This window comes from Rhinoderma darwinii, chromosome 8 (assembly GCF_050947455.1).
Source record: "Rhinoderma darwinii isolate aRhiDar2 chromosome 8, aRhiDar2.hap1, whole genome shotgun sequence".
Lineage (NCBI taxonomy): Eukaryota > Metazoa > Chordata > Amphibia > Anura > Rhinodermatidae > Rhinoderma > Rhinoderma darwinii.
In genome coordinates this window covers 113035635-113060513 of record NC_134694.1, presented here as the reverse complement: position 1 = coordinate 113060513, position 24879 = coordinate 113035635, and the positions used below count along the sequence as shown (strand labels likewise).

The 24879-nt window shown below is 40.4% G+C and overlaps 1 protein-coding gene and 1 long non-coding RNA gene across 4 annotated transcripts in view; one reads left to right on the top strand and one right to left on the bottom strand.

Moving 5' to 3' along the window:
• LOC142659867 (regulator of G-protein signaling 3-like) overlaps nucleotides 1-5202 on the bottom strand; it is a 36901-nt gene extending 31699 nt beyond the window's left edge. Inside the window, exon 1 of one of the 3 annotated variants that reach the window (XM_075836409.1) lies at nucleotides 5180-5202. The gene's annotated coding sequence lies outside the window, so the exon portion shown is untranslated. Of the gene's footprint in view, nucleotides 1-4909; nucleotides 5075-5179 lie in introns of those variants that run through there. The other 2 variants (XM_075836410.1, XM_075836408.1) reach the window with 2 other exon arrangements.
• Nucleotides 122-24879, top strand: LOC142659870 (uncharacterized). The gene is made up of 4 exons (XR_012850381.1): nucleotides 122-331; nucleotides 22120-22144; nucleotides 24649-24711; nucleotides 24855-24879. It is a non-coding gene; the product is annotated as an uncharacterized LOC142659870 (long non-coding RNA).

Sequence of the window (24879 nt, the reverse complement as noted above, 5' to 3'; positions counted from 1 at the left end):
TGGTTAAGTTTTTCTGATACACAGCTGCTTTCAAATTCTGCTGGTTGCCCATGGAAACAGACAGCAGTGTAGCCCCCACCCACTGTCAAACATGGGAACTTAGGCCCAGTTCACACATAGTTTTATTACGCACTTTTGGACGAGGGAACCGCGCCAAAAAACTGCCAAAATTGCCTCACCCACGAGCGGAACAAAACAGCGACACGCTCTTCTTTTCTGACCTCCCGTTGAAATCAACTGGAGGCAGAGAAAGCTTTTTTTTTTGCCCGTGGCGCTCAATGGCCGTTGCAGAAAAAGGACGCGAAATCCGTGGCAGAGAAAGTGCAGGCAGGTCAGTGTGAACATACCCTAACAGCTTAGCTCTGTCATCTAAGCTCCCACAATGCACTGTTCTTTGGTAACAGAACACCATCAGAAATGAAGAAACATTGGTACAAATTTATCAATGTATTGCCGGCATTTTCTACACCATTTTCATGAAGCCCCTGCACCACTTGATGAATTTGCACTGGGGAGAGATACCGGACTGGGCCTCATTACTAACAGTAACACTGGGCTTGTTGCCCATAGCAACCAATCAGAGCTCAGCTTTCATTTCTTAAACTGCTGTGGAAAAATGAAAGTAGCTCTGTAATTCGTTGCTATGAGCAACAAGGCCGGTTTTACTGCTAGACAATTTTGATAATTGAGGCCCAATGTGTAACTTGAATTAGTTCATGACAAATAAATAGAAATATTTTCATATGACTCCTCGATTTTATCTGTCATATATCATAAAAAGAGCAGCGTTTTCCTTCAAGTTCTCTTTCATCAAGCGATGTCAAAGTTACATCGGTTTCTGAGAAAGCTGGGTGACAGCCAATATGGCTGCCATTATAGCTCCCACACGGGTTATCACCCAGCTTTCCTAGAGCCCTCAATGTGAAAAATCCCCTAGTTATTTAGCGATACCTTCCCTGCGACCGTATCTCTACCTTGCTTGCTTTTCAGGAGCCTGGGAAAGCAGGGTCAATGATTCAGTAAACAGTATTTTTTATAAATGGAAGAAATATTCGAGCCGTAGAAACACTTCTACTCCATAAACCATAAAAAGGAAAGAATTTGTATAAAATACACAGAAAGACGGAGCCATTTATCGTGACATCTGACAAGGGCTTAGCTCCTGACGTATAGCGTCAGTAAATTTATGGCTGTTTATAGCCGTGTCATACACGACTATTTCATCCAGTCGCTTTGTGGTTATTGACATGACAGATACACACATGCAAGGCCTGTATGTCCATGCACGTGTGCAAAAGTATGCACGCCGCCGCTCCCATTGCTTTGCCTTCCATTACCATTGTTTACATGGATATACAGATGTTCCTCGCCAAGTAATAATTAGATAGCGCACAACAAACACTGCGCAGGAATAACAGAAGAGGCTGCAGGGCAGACAGTGCAGAGATAGTCACACTGCGGTGGATGAGGAGTGGACAGGGATAATGGGAGTCTGGATGGGGAGATCTGGAGATATAATGGGGGGTGGGAGTCGTGAAGGAGAACAAGATGCTTATTACACAAACAGACATAGGGTAGGATGGCGATGGGTGACGGCTTGTGCCCACTTGAAACGATGGATAAGCTATTCGAGGGATCTTTCGAGAGGTTCCGTAGGTTAAGTAGTCTTTGAAATCAGGATATTACAGAGCGCTAGCGTCAGGGGGCGATGACCAGAGCTGTATGCAGAGGAGCCCCCACAGATAACCCCACACGGGCACCATTAACAATAAAGGGAAGGGGCATTTTCGTCTACGTAGGCTGGAAAAAAGTGGGCGCAAACAACGGCCAGGCCTCTGTTGTGCTGGCTGGCAGTGCCATGCACAGTAGGGTCCAATCTTCACTTTACGGTATTCGATCAAATTAGAGATGTGCCTGTTAATGGCCGCCAAGAGAGGAAAGTAGGAATAATGGAGTACAAGAACCTTATAGTTATACAAGTAGGGTCTTAACACGGGGGCAATCCTGCCCCGAATATTACTATAACTTAAGCTATGGCGCCCGCTCTGGCTGTAGAACATTTTTAATTTGAGCATTATATAGCAATGTAATGCGATCACTATATTATGTACGTGCTATATGGCAGTACTATGTGGCCGTATTATATGGGGACTGCATGGTGGTACAATATAGGAAACTGTATGGCATTTCTTTACCACTACATAGCAATGGTATTATAGCGCTGTTATCTATTCACTGTATGGCACTATTGTGTAAGCACTATATGGTTGTATTATATGGGCACTATATGGTAAGGTTATCTGGCACTATATGGGGTTATTATTTTAACATTATTCTGGCAAGTATAACACCCCATTTCCTGCCTTTCAAAAAAATTATAATAAAAGGCATTGGGCCCCAAACCGGTTTGCCCAGGAGCCTCCACAAACCACAATCGGCTCTGTATACTGGACTTGAATGGTGTACTGGGTCAGGTGGGAGAAGGTGGTCTCGATGACAACTGGAGAGCTGCGGTATAAAGGGCTGAGGTAGGAGACGCATTTTGAGGTAGTAGCAGTGTACGGGGATCAGACGCCATAGGGTACCAAAGATTATGACACAGTGCAAACACCCGGGAGCAGCAGAGTGTGAAGATTTTATGGACATATTAATGATAGCTATAGGCGGCACATAACGACTGACGAGAGCAGACGGCGTGGGAATAGCAGACACATGGGAGTCAATAACACTGCAGGGGTTAATGCAGGTTGATATGACAATATTGTAGGTTTGATAATCTAAGCATAGTGCAGCGCACTGCGCGGAATAGCAGAGTTATGATCTGACATTGAGATGTGTTTGGAGGTGACAGGGGGACACAACGTCAAGGATAAAGCAGGGGACATTTACGGGCTGCAGTGAAGGACGAAGAGCTCGATTATCTATGTATTATGATGAGAAGGAAGATGGAGCATGACGGACACAGATTTAGAGCGAGCGTCCATACATGCAGTATGAGGGTGTCATAATGATCTGTGTACATCGGAGGATGCAGCAGAGCAGAGTTTGTCATTAGCCACAACACATTGTGATAGGATGTGTGTTTTTCCAGGGAACTGTAAATCTCCTACATTATCATTTGCCTAACAGACCAAACAATAAATGACAGACTGAGCTCTGCTACATCTGTATATGAAAATAGCATGTTGTAGAGTGAGCAGAAACGTTTTTATGAACTTACTGGAGATAAATGGGTTGAAAAAAATTAAGATTATATTGTGTTACTACAAGGAAGCAGCCAAAGTAGCTAAAAGGGTGTAGTGAGGCAAGGAATAGCAGAGTGTAGTTATAATTGAGCTAGAGGATTAAGGGTCTGTTCACACGCTTAGCAAAATACGTCTGAAAATACGGAGCCATTTTCAAGCGAAAGCAGCTCCTGATTTTCAGACGTTTTGTAACAACTCGCGTTTTTCGCTGCGCATTTTACGGCCGTTATTGGAGCTGGTTTTCAATGGAGTCAATGAAAAAGGCCTCCAAAAACGTCCCAAGAAGTGTCCTGCACTTCTTTTTCGCGGGCGTCTTTTTACGTGCCATATTTTGACAGCGACGCGTAAAACTACACCTCGTGGGAACAGAACACCGTAAATCCCATTGCAAGCAAGGGGCAGGTGTTTGGAGGCGTAATGGAGACGTTTTTTCTAGCGTAATTCGAGGCGTAAACAGCCTGAATTACGCCTGAAACCACTGCATGTGAACATACCCTTACTATTTGGAGCGGGTACTAGAGTGGGAATGGCATATGAAATATTAATATTATGGTGCAGGTCATTACGGTGTTGCAGGGTGCAGTAATACGAAGGAATAGCAGAGTTAAAGTACAGGAGTAGAAGGATGTAGTGATTTACAATTGTGTGTTTGGAAGGGAGTCCTAGTACAGGAATGGTAGAGTATTATAGAGGGTCAGATTGGGTGTAGTGACAGTGAGGAATAGTAGAGAGCAGTTATAGCTGAGTTAGAGTACAGGAGTAGAAGAATGTAGTGATTTATAATTGTGATTGTGTGCAGGAATGGTGGTCTGAGGTGCAGTAAAATAGATGACATAGTATGGGTCACTTCAGAACTGCAGGGTCCAGGGACACTATGGAATAGCAGAGAGCAGTTATAGCGGAGTTAGAGGACAGGAGTATGCAGTGCTTTAGAATGGTGACGGAGTGCAGGAATAGCAGTAATGATGTAGTGTGGGTCATTATAGCGTCACAAGGTCTAATGGAATGAAGGAATAGCAGAGTGTAGTTATAGCAGAGTTACAGCAGTGTTGTGATGGACAGATGTATTCATGTGCAGGGATGGTAATGTGAACTGCAGTAATATACAGGAACGTATGGGTCATCACACTGCAGGATCTAGTGACACGGTGGAATAGCAGAGTCATATAGTTATTACAGAGTTAGAGAACAGGATAAAGATGTAGTGCCTTGTAACTGGAAGGGGGGTATTAGTGCAGGAATGGTAGGTCCAGGTGCTAGTGCCATTATGGAATAGCAGAGTGTAGTTGTATTAGAGGACAGGATGCAGTGCCAGTGTGGTGGCATTACCCTGCTGCAGGGCACATTACACCCTGGGCAAAACATGGAATAGCAGAGCCCAATATGCATCTCAACTGACAGCTAGGACTGTGGTCAAACCTTGTGATGTCCCCTGGTGCAGAGATGACCAGAATTACCACTAGGACTAGAAAATAGCCTCTATGACTGGCAGGCAGAGACCCTCAGTATCAGTAATGATCAGCATGCCCCCCTCCCCTCCTCTATGACCCCTATAGGAAACCCAGTTGCCACTGCACTTCCTGAGCTTGATACAAAGACATAACTTGTCTGGGGGATGGAGACATGTGCAGCAGGTAGAGGTGCCCAGCCCTGCACCCACTCACCTTGCAGTGTAGATTGTCAGCTCCTGTGGTTCCCCTGCAATGTCTGGGAGTCTCCCTCTGCTATGTCACTGCAGTGTCTCTGTGTATGTGTGTGTGTCTTGTCTGTCTCTCCACCCCTCCATCCATGACGTTCTTCCATCTCTCCACCCTCTATCTCCCCTAACAGAGACCATGCCCCTGCCACAGCTACCTGCTGCCCACTGCACCCCCCTGCAGCATGATGCCCCCTCCCTCTCCTGACACCCTATCATTTACCCCCCTGCGACCTACCTGCAGATCTCTACTGTCTGCTGCCCACCCCATTGCATTAGTTTCCACCCCCCAGGTGATCTGTATATATTGTCATACCCTCCCCTGAGATATTGCTCTCTCCAGTGATTTGTCTTTGCTCTTCTTCCTCCTCCTGTTCCTCCTCCTCCTCCTTTTTTCCTCTCTGTCTTCTCTCCTTCCTGTGTCTCATTCTTGATTTCTTACCTTCACCTGATTTCTATCACCTGCGCTGGGTTGTAGTTGCAGAATTTACACTACACCGCATGATCAATGATAGGAGTTGTAGTGGAAAAGGAATCCAGTCCTTGAGTTGTCCTCTTCTGTGGAGTCGTTACTTCCTTAGTTATATCCGTTTCCGGGAAAGCTGGGTGATAATTAATATAACAGCTATAAAGGGGTTGTCACTCAGCTTTGCCAGATTCCTCAATGGAAAATCTACCTCGTACTTAAAGGGGTATTCCGATCTTAGACATTTATGGCATATCCACAGTACGGGGTGCTCCGCTGTTTCCAGAATCCCAGCCACCGCTTCATTCGCTCTCCGCCTTGATGCAGCGGGCGCATCAGCAGGCTGGACGGGGTTGGGGGACCCTAATTTGGGAGATAGGTGGCAGCGGTAGGATCCTCATCTATCAGACATTTATAGCACATCCTGTAAATGTCTAAAATGGCAATACCCCTTTAAGCAAATATGCCTTTCGGGATTCCGGGAAAGCTGGATGACAATCTCTGTGGAGGCTGTTACAGTTTATTATATTATACATACGTGTAGTACATAAGAATACATTTATTTGTGTGAGGAGATATAAAAAAGACATGGGCTGTAATGAAAACACTGATCCAGCTGTCCCTGATTCCTGAACGGCAAGTCTGAATACGCAGTGATCCGTTTCCATTCAAAAGTCTAGGAAAGCTGGGTGACTACTCCTGGGGAAGTCATTATAAATGCCATATAGGTTATCACCCAGCTTTCCCAGAGACAGCAGAATGGAACGACGTGTCAGAAGAGGACGCCTGAGGGATTGACTGGTGATCCTTGAGGTTTGTAGCTACAAAAACAGCAACAGCAAAAATCTCTCTCCCATCCTGATAGTTTGCTACAATGTACCAGTGCAGGTAAAATGTATCAGTCCACAGAAGATTGTCTATATTGGTCTGTACAGGGTTTCAGGCTTTGGATGCAAACAAGAATGTTCCCATTCACTGACAGCAAGCAGAGATATTAAAAATGGTACCGTTTTTCAAACATATATTAGAAAGCTGTGGAAACTTTCATTTTACCATGATTAAGCTTTATTTGACAATATAACCTGCTATAATTAAAATTTTCTGATATTAAGGGAAACAATTCTACTTCTCTTGGACCCCTGATAAGAGAGGGCCCGAAACTGCGAGGTCAATTCTAAAATGTTCCTGCAGACGCCACTAGGGGGAGCTCAATTCATACAGGTTTATGCAGCTCCCAATGAGTTCATTACTAGCTGTATAAATCCTTATGTAGTGAGCTCCCCCTAGTGGCGACTGCAGGTGAACCCAATTTTATCATTGAAAAGGGTTTTCAAACTAAGAACATTCATCACTTATTCACAGGATAGGCGATCAATGTATGATCGTTGGGGGTCCTATAGATCACTATAATGGTGGTCCCAACCCCCGCTCCTCACTGCACTATCGCAGTGAGGTCGATTTTGAATGGGGCGCCGTTCACATAAGTCCGCTACCGCTCCATTCGATTGGGCCTACGGAGACAGCCTATTACTATTCCTGTTTATGGTTGGGGTCCCGCATCTCAGTGTGACAGACAATTATTTTTGGGGCAAAACTTTACTGTCAGACTATGTTCAGCTGCAACACTAGGGGGGCTGGCAGAACTTGTGCCCGAGGTGCCAGGGGGGTGCCAATACGCCTGTCTACCTTCTGCCAGGGTATTTAGATACCAACTAAATCTTTGCCCTGGGTGATGACAAGACTTTCTACACCTCTACTATGTTTAGCCGCATCACAGCCCACACCAGGCACTATATAATGATACAAGCGGGTAAAGCGGAGGTTTTCTCAATGATTGCGCCATCGTTTTTTTTGTAAAGAAGCCGTCGTAGGAAATGTTTCTGTAATTACTTCTAAAACCACATCTACCACCAAATCTAAAAAACGCTGCAGTTTACCTGGTTTCCATTGCAATCAATGGAGAAAATAACACAAGCAAAACTCAGCGCATAAATTATGGATGACCAAGGCTTGTGTGTAAGTAGAGATGTAGCAGAGCTGAATTTGTCTCGTTCATAGTGATACAGCTCTTAGTTTAGATAATAAGATAGAATTAACTGTAGACCTGTTTAAAACCACAAGCAACACATCATGAAAACAACGTGAGTTTAGCAAATGACAAACTCAGCTTTGCTACAGCCGGAATTTTTTGTAATTTCGTTTTTTACCTCTTGATCTCTAGGACTACTACAATGATTGATAGTTTTAATTGTCACTGACATATCTGCAATATCTGAGATGAAAAACCACACGTTACATTGCGATAACACAGCATATTGCGCTAGATAATAAACCCAGCTCTGCTACATCTGTATTTATGTTGTTTTTTCTGCATTTTGATATGTTTCTAGGATTATACATTCGGGTTATCTGCAGTCATATGTAAATCCACCAGCAGCATATTGTGATATTACCATGCGTTCTGTAGAATATCACGCTCAGCTCTGCTACATGTATTTTTTTCCCATCACAATAGCACCCTGCAGTCCTATGTAAAAATGTAATACCGTAGATAATATATTCTCATGTCATCATGAATTCTAATAAATTGCAATCTCAACTCTGTTACATCTGCATATATAATGTTGTTTTTTTTGTCGCCTCTCTGCCATTCAGAATTGACAATCCCTGTAGAAGCTAAATAACAAACTCAGCTCTGCTACATCTGCATATTTAAATGTTGTTGTTTTTTCACCTTCTGACATTCAGGATTCTAGTAAAGCTGGTTGACATTTCCTTTAGAAGCAAAATAACAAACTCATCTCTGCTACATTCGTATATATAATGTTATTTTTTGACCTTCCCAGTAATTAATGTGGGGGACTTTCGGATCTAGTGTTGGTTTTCATTGTTTGCCCTTTAATCCTCATATTGTGTCCTCATAGTCGAATCGTTCCTCCTTGTGAAAACGTGACTCATCTGACCCATCTTCACCAGTCAAACCCGTCCTGCCACGCGTCCTGAAATCATTATTTTCCATGTGCCGAGCCGCTTCTTCCTGGTCAAGGACTCGCCATGTTAGAAATACCTGTGCGTTGTGGTTGACATCCATGACAACCTGCGTAATATTTAGCGATTGCACCATCTGACCATCCCCCCCATGTGTTGCAGCCGTCTGCACTGAGACAATTGCTTAAAGGGGAGCTCCACCTGCAGTGTTCTGTAAGGAAATTGCAAGCAGAGGTTCAGCGCAGCTCTCTATATTTGCCGCTGCGGATTTTTTCAGATTCATGATGTTATCTGCAGTCGTCTGGGGCTACAATACACAATTATTTAATTTGATACGGTCGGAGGAAGGGCAGGAATTTAGGAAGGGCACAAAGGGCGCGTGCCCCGAGGCCTTCACCACCCATGTTTCCCGGGCTCTCTCTTTCTTTCATACAGAGCTCTAAGGATATATTCACACGTAGCAGTTAGGCCCCATGCACACGACCGTAAAAACGCCCGTAATTACGGGCCCATTAATTTCTATGGCCGACAGACCCCTTTCCGTATGTTTACGGAAAGGTGTCCGTGCCGTAGAAAAAAATAGGACATGTCCTATTTTTTTATTTTACGGACCTTGCTCCCATACTTTATAATAGGGGCACGGCCGTCCGTGCCCATAATTACGGGCCGTAATTACGGGCACGGCTGTGTGCATGGAGTCTTAACGCCCTTTTACACCGGCCGATAATCGACCTCGTTGATCGGCGATCGTTTGCTCCTGTCACACGGAGCTATGGATGGGGACGAGCGCTCGTTACTCGGATCGCTCGTCCCCATACATTATTATCATGTCGGCAGTGCGTGTTCCTGTTTACACACCAAGATGTGCTGCCGACAACGATAATATTTCACTTTTTTAAAACGATACAATCATCAGATGATTGGGCGTTCGCTCGTTCATCTGCTGATCGCTGCCCTCCTTACACAGGGAAATTATTGGCAACGAGCATCATATGAACACTTGTCTGCCCGATAATCGCCCAGTGTAAAGCCCCTAATTATATTTCCTATGAAATAACAAATCTGGAGCATCTTTTCTTAGATCTCTACCTTGTGCAGTTCCTCTGTTATTCCTCCTAGAAATTGATGAATAAATTGACACCTGGGTGTTACCAGTTGGGGGTGTGTCCCTACACAGACTGACATTGTCCAATCAGTGCTGACAGACTGTGCAGAGACACGCCCCTTTGACAAGGAGAATGGTAACACCCAGTTGTCAATTGATTCATCAATTTCCTGGAGGAATAACAGAGGAACGGCACAACGTAGAGTTCTAAGAAAACATGTTGCAGAATGGTTATTTCATGGGGAATACAATTATTTAATAAAACAGACGTCAGGAGAGGTGACAGCTCCTCTTTAAACCCTGTACCAGAAAAAACAGAGCTCCGACCCTATAAAGATATATGGTTCAGTGTCTGGGATGACCCTCTAGCCACCGGTGGGCAGGATGAATTTTAGAATCACATGGAGGGAAGATTTGTGTATTGGCAGCGGCCTGATACCACATCGCTAATACTGTTTGCATATTTACCCATCTTATATTACTGGATCAATATCTGTGGCTGCACATTCTGGATCTACTACAGCAGGAACTTTAGAATTACCTATGAAGAAGATGATTGGCCGACCGTAAAGTGATTAGACAAGAACAATTAACAATAGTGTTATATGCAATTGACGACTTTTGCATTGGGGAATATTCAAATATTAAATGTCATCTGCCGTCTTGACAATTCCTCACACTAACATGATCCCTATGACCGGCCGAATATATTTACCTGCACACTATGAGTTAATAAGCTGTAGTTTCCATTGAGGGTGTAGTTGTCACTGCTTTGAGCGCCATCTGGTGGCTTCAAGCAGTGGCATATTTACCATACACAGTTAGCGCCCTCTAGTGGTGGCTGCGGGCAGCCACAATTATATAACGTTTCAGAAAACGAGGGCTCCCCTATACAGATATATTATTAGATTAATCAGTACAGATATTAAGATCTGAAATCAGAATGATGGGTATTAACTTTAATAAAGGTTTAGTACATGTGGTGGAGCTCTCAACATGGTTTTCTGTGTCACAATAAGAGTAAAAGCAACAGTGCCCCCATAATAGAGCTAGCCACAATGCTCCAATAAGAGTAGTTATAGTGCCCCCATACCAGTGACATCCACAATGCCCCCATTACAGTCTCACAGTGCCACAATAACAGGGCCAGAAATAATTTCCCAGTAAGTGTAGAGGCCACATTGCTCCCATACCAGTGACAGTCACAATGCCCCCATAACAGCTTCACAGTGCCACCGTAACAGGGTCAGACAAAAAGGCCCTATTAAGAGTAGATGCCACAGTGCTTCCATAACAGTAACAACGTTAATGCCCCTATAACAGCCTAATGGTGACCCAAAAAAACAAACTATCACAGTTCCCCCCATAACAGCCTCACAGGGCCTCCATAAGACATCCTTCCATAGTACAGCACCGGGTATAATGACCTTCACCACACTGGTGCGGCTCTTCACCAATAAGAGGTGTTACATATGACTGGCCAGATATTTTCGCAAAGTGGCCAACAGTCCCGATATACAGGGGACAGTCCTGCGAACCGGACCACAAAGTAGGCAGAGTTTATTCTAATTTGCATCAAAAGTTGGGTGTTTCTGGATGGTTTGGGGGGCATTCCCGGATGAAAGAAGAGTGGGACTTCAAAGTATTCTGCTGTATATAGTATATTTGGCTTTGTATTGTTCACGTCTATACATAAATGTATCTGAACAGAGGTGCCATTTAAAGCTCCGGGGCCCCGATGCAACACCTGTAACGGGGCCATCAACTACCGTGTGCCATTTATAAAACTGGTGTATTCTTATGTGGCAGATGGGCTTTTGGGCCCCTCACATACCAGGGCCCAGGTGCAGCTGATACCTTTGTGCCCTATATGTACACCCCGTATCTGAAGGTTCTCTGTACTGGAGATATGTCAGATAAAGTAGAAATCGTGGGGGGCAGGAATGTTTCTGGACTTCTCCCATCTCATTGACAACACTGTAGTCAGCCTCTCCTGAAATGGCTGATATCAGAGAACAATAGATCACGTTCAACTGCAGCAGATTTTCTCTAGAAATGGTTTTCAAATCCTCGAAGTAACATGACTTCTGTGCATGCAAATTCCAGTGTATTGTGGAGACATGGAAATATCTATCAGTATGTATGGAAGACAATAATGGAATTATACCGGAGACAGGGCGCACTGTGAACCCATGTCCTGGAAGTGCCATTAGTGGCTGGCAGGGAGGGTACATGCGTCTGCGTGCAGTGAGGTGTATGGGTGCTGCAGACAGATGGCTCTCTCCTGCATCTCCGAGGACATAAAAGCGCACGTCATTAGCCATTATGTCCTATATGAGCACATCCCCCATGACTGCATTGTCACACAGCTAGAATCCCAGATACAAATAGGTGACTTCCCAGACACAGAAGGTTTATGATGTAAAAGAAGGAGCAGATGCAGAAAAACACAGCGGGGACGTGGTGCACAATGACCTTGTGTTCACCTTCATCATCACTCTGGAACAACGTGACTTCCAGAATAAAGACTTGTAGACAAACATAGACTTCTCCCATCTGAGCCAGAACAAAGAACGGGGACTCTTATCAGAGCAAGAAATGGGGGCTCTAATGTCTGAGACTCTCATCAATGCTAGAAGAAGAGACTCTCATCAAAGCCCGAGCAAAGAATGGGAACTCTTATCAGAGCAAGAAATGGGGGCTCTAATGTCTGAGACTCTCATCAATGCTAGAAGAAGAGACTCTCATCAAAGCCCAAGCAAAGAATGGGGACACTTGTCAGAGCAAGAAATGGGGGCTCTAATGTCTGGGACTCTCATCAATGCTAGAAGAAGAGACTCTAATCAAAGCCCGAGCAAAGAATGGGGACACTTGTCAGAGCAAGAAATGGGGGCTCTAATGTCTGGGACTCTCATCAATGCTAGAAGAAGAGACTCTCATCAAAGCCCAAGCAAAGAATGGGGACACTTGTCAAAGCAAGAAATGGGGGCTCTAATGTCTGGGACTCTCATCAATGCTAGAAGAAGAGACTCTCATCAAAGCCCAAGCAAAGAATGGGGACACTTGTCAGAGCAAGAAATGGGGGCTCTAATGTCTGGGACTCTCATCAATGCTAGAAGAAGAGACTCTAATCAAAGCCCGAGCAAAGAATGGGGACACTTGTCAGAGCAACAAATGGGGGCTCTAATGTCTGGGACTCTGATCAATGCTAGAAGAAGAGACTCTCATCAAAGCCCGAGCAAAAAATGGGGACTCTAATGTCAAGGACTCTCATCAATGCCAGAACAAGGAGAAGCATACGAAGGAAGTAAAAAGGAGGATCCTATAAGGTGCTGCTGCGTGGTTGTAGTGGAAAGTCAATGAAAAATAGAAGGTATATAACAATTATTTATTTGAACAATAGGTGGCTACGCGTTTCAACACTGAACTAGTGTCTTCCTCAGGCCATGGAGAACAAGGAGAAGAGTCTCATTAGAGCCAGAACAATAACTAGCGACTCTAATTAGATTATTGTTCTTGACCAATTTCATATGGACACTTAGTACTGTACCAATGTTAATAAGTCTAGACATACGAGTGTCTGATGTTGGCTAGATCCAGCCGTTTGCTCTTGATCTGTTATGAGTTTGGTGGAGAAATGTCTCCTAAGGTCCTCAATGTCAACTACAAGTACTAAGGTCTCTTGATTTTCAAAGCTTCATCATTGATCGTTCCTGTTTTCGGTCATGCTCATCTGCAATGTTGCAAAATACTCAGTATAGTACAGACAATGGTACAATGTGACAAGTCAACACCCTCTAATTAGTATTTTGACAAGCGATGACCATCATCATGCAGTCAACAGGGCGCTTTGTCATAGCCGCCATCGTGATGTCAGACCAACCAAGATGTTATTTGTAAAGCAAAACATGGACAAATGTAAAGTACATAAAGAAAGAAGACACCCACACAAACCAATCAATCACACTATAGATGTATGAATGTGCACATTCTACTGATTTCCCGGTCATGCCGAGTTGTTTCTGACATGGCATCCAAAGACTATGCAAAGAAACCTCTTCTTGTATTACTTTCCAGGTGTAATGACTCTGGGTAGGGAGACGGACAGGTGAGCCCTAATCTACCTGCAACTCAGTCCCTGCCTACTTGCACGGCCCGTCCTAAGTGACGGCGTACAACTGGGCGACGGTCCCTACGCTCAATAAGTGCAAGACAGACAACACAAGACAAGGGCACACAGAAGCAAAGGGGAAGTAGGGGCAGTTGCCCACGGAACACCGTGAGCAACAGGCAGTGGTGAACGGGCCGAGTCAAACCAGGAGAGTACGTAGTAGCAAAATCAGAGCAGGAGAATAGTCAGTCAAGCCGGGGTCAATAAGTAACAGCGGTCAATCAGGTAAATAGCAGGAATCGCAGAACCAGGAAAAGAGACAATTACAGGCAAGGAACATGCTGCAAGTGAGGGTATAAATAGACCAAGGGGGCGGGAGCTAGAACCATCAGGCCAGGCTGTGATAGGTTCTCCCTCTCCTCAGCCTGCCAGCCTGAGTGGTAACCGATCGCGTCACTCTAGCAGACCTTGGAGCTGATGAAGGCTGATTAACCCCGGGCATCGACACAGAACCTGTGTCTGGCAAACCCTTTACACCAGGATTCCAGGATTGAAAGGGTTTGCAGAACCCCTTATCAAACAGTCTTGTAGGGTACGTCTGTCTCATAGGAGGGGGATCTCCCACTTGGGTCAAGAGCTGTGACTCAAACATGGTTCTTCCATCTGTATAAACAATGAAACTCTACAAGGCTCTTATATATATTGCATCTGACTCAGGTTCCTTGGGTCCACCAGAGAAAATTATCCTGAGGGCCCACCCTCCATTTATATACACAAGACACTTAATCAATAAGGTCTTTTAGGTTATTTGTGAGTCATTCCATAAGAAAGGTGGTAGGTGATTGGCTCCAAAGTCATCTCCAAATGGTATTGTCTTTGTCCGGACCTTTGGATCCCATTATTGTGTCAGAGCTGGGGACCAGGATCCTCTGGTACTCTAGTGACATGTCTAATTGATGAAGTAGGGCATAAAGCCTAAGTGTGCGTCAGTGTCCTCCCCAAGCCCCCCTAAATTTGTTCCTTCACATTTTAGCCCTTGTCTTTCATCCTGCAGTGAGACCAACAGGAGGCCTCTGTAGCATGGAAGTCTTTAGTCCACTAGATCGAAAGTAATATGTTAATTTTTGTATATGTAGAAACATGTACTCAAAAGGTGGTCACCCAGAAAAGAAGTCAAGTGGTTACTAGGCAACATGAAGTACAACCACTTGTATAATAAACCAATGAGAGGGGAGCTGCAAAAGGAGTAGTAAACATAGTATAGATTCGGCAGAAGTGTGTAATAATAATGTAAGCGTATGTAGTTACTGCAGTGGAGTTAGGCCTAAAGGGGCTATATCAATTAGACAACCCTATTTCAGAATGCATTTGCCATGGCAATCGGCTTTTGTAATCCCATCGATCAGCTGTTATTACGGGAGGAAGATGTGGTCAGCCGCACACATTCCCTGCAGTGGCCATTACAGGGGAAATATAGTATTACATGTTGCTCATTGAAATGAATAGCTGACCATATAATACATTGCTGTGCCAAATCCTTAAGAGTGGGACCTGCTCTCAGCTGTGGCTTTTAGAGGAGGGTCTTGAGCGAATGACCCCCCACTCTATGACCTTAATGGGGTATATGGACACGGGTTGTCCAGTTTGGACAGCCCCTTTAAGGTGCCAAAGATAGTTGCCTCTAGTCTAGTTAGACCTAATTTACTAGTAGATTTGTCCTAATTATGTCCGCTGTATGGCCAGTCAAGATGGACTACCCATATAAAATAGAGCGTGCCTATGTTCTTCTTCCCATGCCCATGTGGATTATCCCTCGGAGATCTGAAATGAATTCTGAGTGTTGAAAATATATTGTAACCACTGCTAGGGCAGCAGATCAAGTCAGCAAGTCTTTTATGAATAGCGCTGTGGTGGAGTATGATGGACATATAAAATATACTATAATGTGACACCAAAAATTCATCATATTTCATCTTGCGGTAAAATAAAAATAAAAAAACACACAAAACTTTTTATTTAAAAATTTCTCCTAAAACCATTTTCTGGGTGATTTCCATATGTGGGGAGTCCCCCTTTTGATATGTCATATTCCCCCCTACCCATCCCCCTTCCTCATCACAACTTGGATAGGTAAATGACAGGATGCTGTGGTTGGGGCATCCCCGTCCACTCTGTATAAGGCGCTCGCACGGCAGCTGTCTGCAGATGTTCATGAGCAAAGCAATGAGAGCAAACTGGGTTCAGCTGCTGCCACTTCTGATGGCGATTGTGCCATTGCCTGTACCAAGCGCAGAGGCCAAACTAAAGGTAAGAGGTTAACCCACAGGGGTGGTAGACGTGCCAGTTACAGCAATATACATGTATATATTATACACTATAATATAGGAATAGTTATACTTGTTTTCTAGGTTTTTATTTTTGATTTGTTTTTATTATTTTTTATATTAAAAAAGTGTTTAGGTCATTAATGGACTTTGGGGGCTCAGACCTGAACCCACAAATCGCCTGAAGTGCTGTATAGTGTAGCACTGCTGTATAGTGTATTTGAACAATAAGTTAATTGCATAAATTGTCTTTTAATATGAGGATGTCAACGAAACATAAAAAAACAAGGATTTTCCAAAATGTTAATTTTTTATATTATATTAAATTATATTTAATGATATAATAATAATAATAGTAATAATAATATGAGTAATAATAATAATAATAATAATAGTAATAATAATAATAATGATAATAATAATAATAATAATAATAATAATAATAATAATAATGGTAATAATAATAATAGTAATAATAATAATAATAGTAATAATAATAATAATGATAATAATAATAATAATAATAATAATAATAATAATGGTAATAATAATAATAGTAATAATAATAATAATAATAATAATAATAATAGTAATAATAATGGTAATAATAATAATAGTAATAATAATAATAATAATAATAATAGTAATAATAATAATAATAATAATAATAATAATAGTAATAATAATGGTAATAATAATAATAGTAATAATAATAATAATAATAGTAATAATAATAATAATAATAATAATAATAATAATAGTAATAATAATAATAATAATAATAGTAATAATAATAATAATAATAATAATAATAATAATAGTCATAATAGTAATAATAATAATAATAATAATAATAATAGTAATAATAATAATAATAATAATAATAATAGTCATAATAGTAATAATAATAATAATAATAATAATAGTAATAATAATAATAATAATAATAATAATAATAATAGTAATAATAATAATAATAATAATAATAATAGTAATAATAATAATAATAATAATAATAATAATATAACAATACTAATACTACTAATAATAATAGTAATAATAATAATAATAATAATAATAATAATAATAATACTACTAATAATATATTGCTATATATAAAATAAAAATTCATAATTAATAATAATAATAGTCATCATAAATATAATAATCTTTATTCATATAGCGCCAACATATTCTGTAGCGCTTTACAATTCAGAGGGAACGTGTACAAACTATCAACAATTCAAACAAAAGGAGTGAGGAACCTGCTCACAAGAGCTTACAATCTATAGGGGGTGACACTAGAGGTGAAGTGCTTGTACAGTACAATGCTCCAGCCATCATTTATACATATGGGGTAGTAACATAAAGCTGCAGGAGCCGCCACCAGCCAGTATCTGTGTGTGACATGAAGGATTCTGGGAAGGGGGCAGGTTCTGATGACTAATGTAAAAGGGGTGCAAAGAAAAGGAGTCAGATTAGGGAATGTTATAGAACTGTCTAAAAAGATGTGTTTTCTGGGAACGCATAAACTGTGGATGTTGGGCATTAAAGGGGTTCTCCGGATAGAGAATATTGATGGCTTATCCTCAGGATAGACCATGAAATATCTCATCAGTGGGAGTCCAACTCTCGGCACCCCTGCCGATCAGCTGTTTTGAAGGGGCTGCGGTGCTCGAGCAAGCGCTGCTTTCCCTTCATTCTCTTTAGTGCTCAATACCGTCAAATGCCGACACACTCTTAGTGGCGGTTCACAGTATTGCAGCCTTCTTCCGAGAATGGGAGGGGGCTGTAATACTGTGAATTGCCGCTACAAGTGGGTCGGCGTTTGACAGTATTGAGCAGATTGAGCAATAAAGGGGAAACACGAGCGCCGCGGCACTTTCAAAACAGTGGATGGTCAGGAGGGCCGAGAGATGGGCCCCCACCGATCAGATATTGATGGCCATTCCAGAGGACTGGTGCAGCGCGAGAAAAGTCTTGGAGATGGAAATGGGAGGTTCAGATTCTGGGGATGTTAATCTTAGATCAGTGGCAGAACGTGGAGAGGGTAGGACAGAGATGAGGGAGGAGATGTAATGCATCATTAAAACATGTCATACTCGACATCTACTGGTATATATCATTTAAAAAACCCCAATATGATTTGTTTCCTTTTTTAGTTGCTGCTTTCATGTTGTATATTAATATAATTTTTATTCTTATTATTATAACGTTTACTAAAAATTATTACATATAATATTCATAATTGCATCAGTGTATTCCTAGATTTTATACATTTTTTTTAACATTTTATTATGTTATTTATAATATATGGACATCTTTATTTCTACATGTACTAGTTATCTAATCTATCTATCTATCTATCTATCTATCTATCTATCTATCTATCTATCTATCTATCTATCTATCTATCTATCTATCTATCTATCTATCTATCTATCTATCTATCTATCTATCTATCTATCTCATATCTATCTATCTATCTATCTATCTATCTATCTATCTATCTATCTATCTATCTATCTATCTATCTATCTATCTATCTATCTGTCTGTCTGTCTGTCTGTCTATCTGTCTATCTAGCAGCACACAAGAAAATAGCGACAGCGCACTGCGAACACTAATGCCACCTAAGCCGCTAAATATAAATAAATATGCACTAAAGCTAAATCTACATACAATAGGGAGGTTCTTAGCGCACATTTTGATCAAATTGTGTGAGCCCACCTGCCACGACAAGGCGACCTCTGTAAGGTGGGAACCTACGCTGCACATACACCCAGAACTGGGACTAAGCCTACATATATCTGGGGATGGTAGGAACCTATCTATCTATCTATCTATCTATCTATCTATCTATCTATCTATCTATCTATCTATCTATCTATCTATCTATCTATCTATCTATCTATCTATCTATCTATCTATCTATCTACCTCACACTACTATAACCAGCACCACAACTACAGAATAGAATCACAGTCATGCTGGTTTTATAATGATAATAGATTCCAACCTGAAGATGTAGCAGGGCTGAGTTTGCCATTTGACACATCTCATCAATTATATCACAATATATTTTCTAAGTGGTTTTACACAGGACTGCAGATCCAGTTATCATGTCCCCTTCTCTCATGACGCACTCAAATTACAATTAAATGACAGATTCAGCTCCTTTGCCCTGACTGATATGGGCTCCATGCAAAGCCCTGAGGGCCAAATGTAGCCTCCAAGGCATATGCTGGACATGGTTATTCTTAGCAATTGGTGAGGTATGGGTTAACCTTCCTCGGCGCACTCTGTGCGTATCAATTATGTATAGCTCTATGTACTACTGTGTGCATTAGTCTCACTTTGGCATCACTTACAAAATGTCATGCTGATAAAACTTTCATTGAACTGATAAGCGGGTGAGAGCAAGAGAACATGGAGGAGGGGGCGCACGGGTCATTAGAAAGCAACCGGGAAATTCTGGAGAAGCCAATGGCTGGTTGAGCCTGAAATCCCCGATAGAGAGATGAGGGGTCAGAATAGTAAGACAGGGGGAGACGCATTGTTTACATTGTGCATACAGCTCCGGTCCATGAGGGCTTATATGTATTTGTAGGTTTACAGATGATGAGGGTTATTGTCAACTTTCCAGAAATGTGCGTAAGGCTCCCGGAAAAAGGGGAGACCTCCGTGGAGAGTTTGAGCGTACCAGTGCAATCTCCCGTTTCTAACCCTGGTTCTGGGTGCTGTGCCATCAGAGTCAGCTTAGACGGCAGGGGCACATGCACTGGGGGCGCTGCCGCATTGTTCTGTATAATGTGGCCACATCAGCGGGAATATTGTGTCTGGCGGGGCGGCATAGGCAGCACAACTCTCTCTGCCTGATCAGTCACATTTTCTGATCTGAGGGCTGACAAAGCGTGTGGCGTCTGAGATCTGAACACACGGGTCTGGGGGTCTGAACAAACGGGTCTGGCGGTCTGAAAAGTTTGGATCAGGCTCTTCCTAAAGGCCATATAAATAAGTTGGCAGGTATAGGGTAAAGGTAACCAATTAATTGGGGAAAGGGTATCACGGGCCCACCAAAGAACAGGAGGATTCTTAGTTTTCCCCAGACCCGTGATCATGGGCCACAGTCACAACAGGTCCAACAGAGTTTATGATACAATTAAAGGAGACATGCACATGTATATAGCTGGTAGGTGGGCCCCCAGTCTCATCTCCGGTGAGCTGAAGGAGTCCAGTCTGACCCTGTTTACATATAACTGGAAAGCCAAATGGCTCCTATAATGATATATAGTAAAATGGCAAAAACACAGTTCCTAAATTAGCGTTCCTCACACTGCTGCGGCTATACAGCTGTTGCAAAACTACAATTCCCATCATGTCCAGGCATGCCGGAAATAGTGATTTTACAAAGGCTAGAGAGCCACCGGTTGAGGTACACTGCCCTGCATTCAGTCAGAAATTAATAAATTGAATATTTAGCAATTTTTCCAGAAAGAGCGCCACTGCTGTCCACAGGTTGTGTCTGGTATTGCAGCTCAGCCCCATACACATGAATACTTCAAAACCTGGCACAACTGATTGACAGGAGTGGTGCTATTAATGTAAAAAAGCAGACCCTTTTTTGTAATTTAAAAAAGCATCAAAGCTTTGTTTTTAAATCCAGGATTACCCCTTTAAACCCGGGGCTGTCCCAGGATATGAGGGACAGGTGATAGTATCTATGGGACCTTTTATCTGTCTGCAATTTTCTAGGCATGCTGAGATCTGTAGTTTCAGCTGGAGAGCCACAGGTTGATAAAAGGTAAAAGAAGTTGTAGAAATTGCATTGTGATATGAACACTAGGTGGCGATAGAGGCCTAACATGTTTATTTTTTCAGATGCTTTACAGTAATTTACTGGCACCAATATACAATACCAGTCCACTAATTATCGAATAGTTATATAGAAACTGGTAATTTAGCTTTAAATTTTACCGCTAAGGCTAGAGCTCAGCCATGACTTAAGTCGCCTGTAGCCCTGCCAACCATTGCCCGTGCAGTCAGGAACACTGTGAGCGGCACGGCACGGATAGAGGGGATCTGTGGCTGCCATTGTTTTGGGGGGCCTGTGACCCGATTTTCTGATAGTGAGTGAAGGGGTGATCTAGATCAGTGCCACTGCTGAGCTGCTATGTGGCTGTCAGTGGATCATCACATTATGTAAAGTAGTCAGCTGGCAGCAGCAGGTAGAGTCATGCCAGGCGATGGTTTATTTAAAGAGACCTTGCTGCATTGTTTCCATAGTAGACTTGTTATATGACAAAGCAATGAAGATTTACACTGTGCGCCCGGAGGATAGAAAAGAGCGGCCCTGGTTTGGAAAAAAACTAAAAAATATCCTATCTATCTATCTATCTATCTATCTATCTATCTATCTATCTATCTATCTATCTATCTATCTATCTATCTATCTATCTATCTATCTATCTATCTCATATCTATCTATCTATCTATCTCATATCTATCTATCTATCTATCTATCTATCTATCTATCTATCTATCTATCTATCTATCTATCTATCTATCTATCTATCTCATATCTATCTATCTATCTATCTATCTATCTATCTATCTATCTATCTATCTATCTATCTATCTATCTATCTATCTATCTATCTATCTATCTATCTATCTATCTATCTATCTATCTATCTATCTATCTATCTATCTATCTATCTATCTATCTCATATCTATCTATCTATCTATCTATCATCTATCTATCTATCTCATATCTATCTATCTATCTATCTATCTATCTATCTATCTATCTATCTATCTATCTATCTATCTATCTATCTATCTATCTATCTATCTATCTATCTATCTATCTATCTATCTATCTATCTATCTATCTATCTATCTATCTCATATCTATCTATCTCATATCTATCTATCTCATATCTATCTATCTATCTATCTATCTATCTATCTATCTCATATCTATCTATCTCATATCTATCTATCTATCTATCTATCTATCTATCTATCTATCTATCTATCTATCTATCTATCTATCTATCTATCTATCTATCTATCTATCTATCTAGACACAACTAGTTTTATACGTCGCAATGTTTACCCTCCTTCCCACTGTAATTTAATTTTCCATTATATTAAATCCCTGTCCCTTTTCTTTTACAGACATCAATCAGACCGAGGCTAAAAGGTAATATCATCAATAGCATGGAATTTGTGTCATAAGTTTATTGATAAGAAAAGTATATGACAAATGGCAACCTTTGTCACTGCTGTGATTAATGGAGGAACCGAAATAGACAGATAGATATGACATAGAAATATGGAAAGCTAGATAAATATGAGTTATATAAATATTAGATATATAGATGATAGATAGATAGATAGATAGATAGATAGATAGATAGATAGATAGATAGATAGATAGATAGATAGATAGATAGATAGATGATAGATAGATAGATATGAGATAGATAGATAGATAGATAGATAGATAGATAGATAGATATGAGATAGATAGATAGATAGATAGATAGATAGATAGATAGATAGATAGATAGATAGATAGATAGATAGATAGATATGAGATAGATAGATAGATAGATAGATAGATAGATATGAGATAGATAGATAGATAAATAGTATATGAGATAGATAGATATGAGATAGATAGATAGATAGATAGATAGATAGATAGATAGATAGATAGATAGATAGATAGATAGATAGATAGATAGATAGATAGATAGATAGATAGATAGATATGAGATAGATAGATAGATATGAGATAGATAGATAGATATGAGATAGATAGATAGATAGATAGATAGATAGATAGATAGATAGATAGATAGATAGATAGATAGATAGATAGATAGATAGATAGATAGATAGATAGATATTAGATAGATAGATATGAGATAGATAGATAGATAGATATGAGATAGATAGATAGATGGATATGAGATAGATAGATAGATAGATAGATAGATAGATAGATAGATAGATAGATAGATAGATAGATAGATAGATAGATAGATAGATAGATAGATATGAGATAGATAGATAGATAGATAGATATTGGATAGATAGATAGATAGATAGATAGATAGATAGATAGATAGATAGATAGATAGATAGATAGATAGATAGATAGATATTGGATAGATAGATAGATAGATAGATATGAGATAGATAGATATGAGATAGATAGATAGATAGATAGATAGATAGATAGATAGATAGATAGATAGATAGATAGATAGATAGATAGATAGATAGATAGATAGATAGATATGAGATAGATAGATAGATATGAGATAGATAGATAGATAGATAGATAGATAGATAGATAGATATTAGATAGATAGATAGATATGAGATAGATAGATAGATAGATAGATAGATAGATAGATAGATAGATAGATATTAGATAGATAGATAGATATTAGATAGATAGATAGATAGATAGATAGATAGATAGATAGATAGATATGAGATAGATAGATAGATAGATAGATAGATAGATAGATAGATAGATAGATAGATATGAGATAGATAGATAGATAGATAGATATGAGATAGATAGATAGATAGATAGATAGATAGATATTAGATAGATAGATATTAGATAGATAGATAGATAGATAGATATGAGATAGATAGATAGATAGATAGATAGATATGAGATAGATAGATAGATAGATAGATAGATAGATAGATATGAGATAGATAGATAGATAGATAGATAGATAGATAGATAGATAGATAGATAGATATGAGATAGATAGATAGATAGATAGATAGATAGATAGATAGATAGATAGATAGATAGATAGATAGATAGATAGATAGATAGATAGATAGATAGATAGATAGATAGATAGATATTGGATAGATAGATAGATAGATAGATAGATAGATAGATAGATAGATAGATAGATAGATAGATAGATAGATAGATAGATAGATAGATATGAGATAGATAGATAGATAGATAGATAGATAGATAGATAGATAGATAGATAGATAGATAGATAGATAGATAGATAGATATGAGATAGATAGATAGATAGATAGATAGATAGATAGATAGATAGATAGATAGATAGATAGATAGATATGAGATAGATAGATAGATAGATAGATATTGGATGGATAGATAGATAGATAGATAGATAGATAGATAGATAGATAGATAGATAGATAGATAGATAGATAGATAGATAGATAGATAGATAGATAGATAAAAATGGATTAAACAAATTCAAATACCTATAAAGTCAGGGCATGTCAACTTGCTGGGATGGGATGGTCTGACCTACAAATGTTCTCCATTATTATATTAATGTATTATTAGTCAGGTCTGAAGGTGTGTTTAGTAATAGAGCGCCAGTGCTATATGTTTGAGGCTCAGTCTAGATGTGGCATTCATCTTTCTACTGGTGCAAATTGCTTATGTTGATTTAGCTGCTTGTAGTTTATAATCATTCTATTTGAACAAACAGTGCTGCTGCAGTGTAAAGCATGGTGGATGAGAATGCAGCTAGGTTGTGAGGATAGGGTGAGTCTGTATACAATTCTATATCCATACATGCAGCTCTAAGATCTGCTTACATAGGAATTGATGCTGCCTCTGTAATGTACATTATACAGACAGGAGCTGTTGACTAACTAATGTCCAATCATTTCCAGCAGCCAATCAGAATAATAACTGGCAGAAACAGAACGTCAGAAAACCGGCTGCACATCTGATTGGTGAGTTACACTGATACATTGTAACAAAATTTCAGCTGTGTGAGCAGCATTCCATGGGTGCTATAGGAGAATTGAACACAGAAGTAGGTGCCCGATTGGTATTGCCATTCACACTGTGATGAGATTTCGTCCTCTCTCTCCAGGTAAGAGTCCAGCACAAAAAAACAC